Below are 5,321 nucleotides of genomic sequence, written 5' to 3' on the forward strand. Positions count from 1 at the left end.
GGGGGGGAGGGGCTGGGACCCTGCCAAGGGGGGAGGGGGGGGGTGCGAGGGGGGTCCGCCCCTCCCCCGCCAGCTCCTGCCCCCCCCAGCTCTGTAAATACCCCCGGGGGGTGTAAATACCTGTACATGCCCCTCCCCCTCCCCTGTACATATGTTGATACGGGGGGGCCCCCGAGCCCCCCTTTTTATAAAGTGGCCAATGAGCTTTGGTTCCGCCTACGACTCATTTTTTGGGGGGGATTCTGGGGGTTCCTCAGGGTGGTGGCCCGTGGGGCTCTCGGGGATGAGTGAAGGATTTTGGGGGGCTTTGAGGGATTTTAGGGGGTTTTGGGGTCCTGAATTTGTGAAATGTTTCACCTGCGTCACCTGTGTGTCACCTGCGTGTCACCTGTGTCACCTGCGTCAGCGCGACTGTCGTAAAAGACGGCCGCAAAGCGCGACTGTCGTAAAGGGCGCCGTAAAGCGCGGCTGTCGTAAAGACGGCCGTAAAGCGCGACTGTCGTAAAGGGCGCCGTAAAGCGCGGCTGTCGTAAAGACGGCCGTAAAGCGCGACTGTCGTAAAGGGCGCCGTAAAGCGCGGCTGTCGTAAAGACGGCCGTAAAGCGCGACTGTCGTAAAGGGCGCCGTAAAGCACGACTGTCGTAAAGACGGCCGTAAAGCGTGACTGTCTTAAAAGGCACTGTAAAGCGCGACGGTCGTAAAAGGCGCCGTAAAGCGCGACTGTCGTAAAGATTGCCGTAAAGCGCGACTGTCGTAAAAGGTGCCGTAAAGCGCGACTGTCGTAAAAGGTGCCGTAAAGCGCGACTGTCGTAAAGACGGCCGCAAAGCGCGACTGTCGTAAAGGGCGCCGCAAAGCGCGACTGTCGTAAAAGGTGCCGTAAAGCGCGACTGCCGTAATGACAGCCGTAAAGCGCGACTGTCGTAAAAGGTGCCGTAAAGCGCGACTGTCATAAAAGGTGCCGTAAAGCGCGACTATCGTAAAAGGTGCCGTAAAGCGCGACTGTCGTAAAAGGTGCCGTAAAGCGCAACTGTCGTAAAACCGGTCGTAAAGCGCGACTGTCGTAAAAGGTGCCGTAAAGCGCGACTGTCGTAAAACCGGCCGTAAAGCGCGACTGTCGTAAAAGGTGCCGTAAAGCGCGACTGTCGTAAAACCGGCCGTAAAGCGCGACTGTCGTAAAAGGTGCCGTAAAGCGCGACTGTCGTAAAAGGTGCCGTAAAGCGCGACTGTCGTAAAAGGTGCCGTAAAGCGCGACTGTCGTAAAAGGTGCCGTAAAGCGCGACTGTCGTAAAACCGGCCGTAAAGCGCGACTGTCGTAAAAGGTGCCGTAAAGCGCGACTGTCGTAAAAGGTGCCGTAAAGCGCGACTGTCGTAAAACCGGCCGTAAAGCGCGACTGTCGTAAAAGGTGCCGTAAAGCGCGACTGTCGTAAAAGGTGCCGTAAAGCGCGACTGTCGTAAAAGGTGCCGTAAAGCGCGACTGTCGTAAAACCGGCCGTAAAGCGCGACTGTCGTAAAAGGTGCCGTAAAGCGCGACTGTCGTAAAAGGTGCCGTAAAGCGCGACTGTCGTAAAAGGTGCCGTAAAGCGCGACTGTCGTAAAGGGCGCCGTAAAGCGCGACTGTCGTAAAACCGGCCGTAAAGCGCGACTGTCGTAAAAGGTGCCGTAAAGCGCGACTGTCGTAAAAGGTGCCGTAAAGCGCGACTGTCGTAAAAGGTGCCGTAAAGCGCGACTGTCGTAAAATCGGCTGTAAAGCGCGACTGTCGTAAAACCGGCCGTAAAGCGCGACTGTCGTAAAAGGTGCCGTAAAGCGCGACTGTCGTAAAAGGTGCCGTAAAGCGCGACTGTCGTAAAATCGGCTGTAAAGCGCGACTGTCGTAAAACCGGCCGTAAAGCGCGACTGTCGTAAAAGGTGCCGTAAAGCGCGACTGTCGTAAAAGGTGCCGTAAAGCGCGACTGTCGTAAAAGGTGCCGTAAAGCGCGACTGTCGTAAAACCGGCCGTAAAGCGCGACTGTCGTAAAAGGTGCCGTAAAGCGCGACTGTCGTAAAAGGTGCCGTAAAGCGCGACTGTCGTAAAACCGGCCGTAAAGCGCGACTGTCGTAAAAGGTGCCGTAAAGCGCGACTGTCGTAAAAGGTGCCGTAAAGCGCGACTGTCGTAAAACCGGCCGTAAAGCGCGACTGTCGTAAAACCGGCCGTAAAGCGCGACTGTCGTAAAAGGTGCCGTAAAGCGCGACTGTCGTAAAAGGTGCCGTAAAGCGCGACTGTCGTAAAATCGGCTGTAAAGCGCGACTGTCGTAAAATCGGCCGTAAAGCGCGACTGTCGTAAAATCGGCTGTAAAGCGCGACTGTCGTAAAATCGGCCGTAAAGCGCGACTGTCGTAAAAGGTGCCGTAAAGCGCGACTGTCGTAAAAGGTGCCGTAAAGCGCGACTGTCGTAAAAGGTGCCGTAAAGCGCGACTGTCGTAAAAGGTGCCGTAAAGCACGACTGTCGTAAAACCGGCCGTAAAGCGCGACTGTCGTAAAAGGTGCCGTAAAGCGCGACTGTCGTAAAACCGGCCGTAAAGCGCGACTGTCGTAAAAGGTGCCGTAAAGCGCGACTGTCGTAAAAGGTGCCGTAAAGCGCGACTGTCGTAAAACCGGCCGTAAAGCGCGACTGTCGTAAAAGGTGCCGTAAAGCGCGACTGTCGTAAAAGGTGCCGTAAAGCGCGACTGTCGTAAAAGGTGCCGTAAAGCGCGATTGTCGTAAAACCGGCCGTAAAGCGCGACTGTCGTAAAACCGGCCGTAAAGCGCGACTGTCGTAAAACCGGTCGTAAAGCGCGACTGTCGTAAAAGGTGCCGTAAAGCGCGACTGTCGTAAAAGGTGCCGTAAAGCGCGACTGTCGTAAAACCGGCCGTAAAGCGCGACTGTCGTAAAAGGTGCCGTAAAGCGCGACTGTCGTAAAAGGTGCCGTAAAGCGCGACTGTCGTAAAATCGGCCGTAAAGCGCGACTGTCGTAAAAGGTGCCGTAAAGCGCGACTGTCGTAAAAGGTGCCGTAAAGCGCGACTGTCGTAAAACCGGCCGTAAAGCGCGACTGTCGTAAAAGGTGCCGTAAAGCGCGACTGTCGTAAAACCGGCCGTAAAGCGCGACTGTCGTAAAAGGTGCCGTAAAGCGCGACTGTCGTAAAAGGTGCCGTAAAGCGCGACTGTCGTAAAACCGGCCGTAAAGCGCGACTGTCGTAAAAGGTGCCGTAAAGCGCGACTGTCGTAAAAGGTGCCGTAAAGCGCGACTGTCGTAAAAGGTGCCGTAAAGCACGACTGTCGTAAAACCGGCCGTAAAGCGCGACTGTCGTAAAAGGTGCCGTAAAGCGCGACTGTCGTAAAACCGGCCGTAAAGCGCGACTGTCGTAAAAGGTGCCGTAAAGCGCGACTGTCGTAAAAGGTGCCGTAAAGCGCGACTGTCGTAAAAGGTGCCGTAAAGCGCGACTGTCGTAAAACCGGCCGTAAAGCGCGACTGTCGTAAAAGGTGCCGTAAAGCGCGACTGTCGTAAAACCGGCCGTAAAGCGCGACTGTCGTAAAAGGTGCCGTAAAGCGCGACTGTCGTAAAAGGTGCCGTAAAGCGCGACTGTCGTAAAAGGTGCCGTAAAGCGCGACTGTCGTAAAAGGTGCCGTAAAGCGCGACTGTCGTAAAATCGGCTGTAAAGCGCGACTGTCGTAAAATCGGCCGTAAAGCGCGACTGTCGTAAAATCGGCTGTAAAGCGCGACTGTCGTAAAATCGGCCGTAAAGCGCGACTGTCGTAAAAGGTGCCGTAAAGCGCGACTGTCGTAAAAGGTGCCGTAAAGCGCGACTGTCGTAAAAGGTGCCGTAAAGCGCGACTGTCGTAAAAGGTGCCGTAAAGCACGACTGTCGTAAAACCGGCCGTAAAGCGCGACTGTCGTAAAAGGTGCCGTAAAGCGCGACTGTCGTAAAACCGGCCGTAAAGCGCGACTGTCGTAAAAGGTGCCGTAAAGCGCGACTGTCGTAAAAGGTGCCGTAAAGCGCGACTGTCGTAAAACCGGCCGTAAAGCGCGACTGTCGTAAAAGGTGCCGTAAAGCGCGACTGTCGTAAAAGGTGCCGTAAAGCGCGACTGTCGTAAAAGGTGCCGTAAAGCGCGATTGTCGTAAAACCGGCCGTAAAGCGCGACTGTCGTAAAACCGGCCGTAAAGCGCGACTGTCGTAAAACCGGTCGTAAAGCGCGACTGTCGTAAAAGGTGCCGTAAAGCGCGACTGTCGTAAAAGGTGCCGTAAAGCGCGACTGTCGTAAAACCGGCCGTAAAGCGCGACTGTCGTAAAAGGTGCCGTAAAGCGCGACTGTCGTAAAAGGTGCCGTAAAGCGCGACTGTCGTAAAATCGGCCGTAAAGCGCGACTGTCGTAAAAGGTGCCGTAAAGCGCGACTGTCGTAAAAGGTGCCGTAAAGCGCGACTGTCGTAAAACCGGCCGTAAAGCGCGACTGTCGTAAAAGGTGCCGTAAAGCGCGACTGTCGTAAAACCGGCCGTAAAGCGCGACTGTCGTAAAAGGTGCCGTAAAGCGCGACTGTCGTAAAAGGTGCCGTAAAGCGCGACTGTCGTAAAACCGGCCGTAAAGCGCGACTGTCGTAAAAGGTGCCGTAAAGCGCGACTGTCGTAAAAGGTGCCGTAAAGCGCGACTGTCGTAAAAGGTGCCGTAAAGCACGACTGTCGTAAAACCGGCCGTAAAGCGCGACTGTCGTAAAAGGTGCCGTAAAGCGCGACTGTCGTAAAACCGGCCGTAAAGCGCGACTGTCGTAAAAGGTGCCGTAAAGCGCGACTGTCGTAAAAGGTGCCGTAAAGCGCGACTGTCGTAAAAGGTGCCGTAAAGCGCGACTGTCGTAAAACCGGCCGTAAAGCGCGACTGTCGTAAAAGGTGCCGTAAAGCGCGACTGTCGTAAAACCGGCCGTAAAGCGCGACTGTCGTAAAAGGTGCCGTAAAGCGCGACTGTCGTAAAAGGTGCCGTAAAGCGCGACTGTCGTAAAAGGTGCCGTAAAGCGCGACTGTCGTAAAAGGTGCCGTAAAGCACGACTGTCGTAAAACCGGCCGTAAAGCGCGACTGTCGTAAAAGGTGCCGTAAGGCACGACTGTCGTAAAACCGGCCGTAAAGCGCGACTGTCGTAAAACCTGCCGTAAAGCGCGACTGTCGTAAAACCGGCCGTAAAGCGCGACTGTCGTAAAAGGTGCCGTAAAGCGCGACTGTCGTAAAAGGTGCCGTAAAGCGCGACTGTCGTAAAAGGTGCCGTAAAGCGCGACTGTCGTAAAACCGGCCGTAAAGCGCGACTGTCGTAA

Source organism: Ammospiza caudacuta, chromosome 37 (assembly GCF_027887145.1).
Source record: "Ammospiza caudacuta isolate bAmmCau1 chromosome 37, bAmmCau1.pri, whole genome shotgun sequence".
Taxonomy (NCBI): domain Eukaryota; kingdom Metazoa; phylum Chordata; class Aves; order Passeriformes; family Passerellidae; genus Ammospiza; species Ammospiza caudacuta.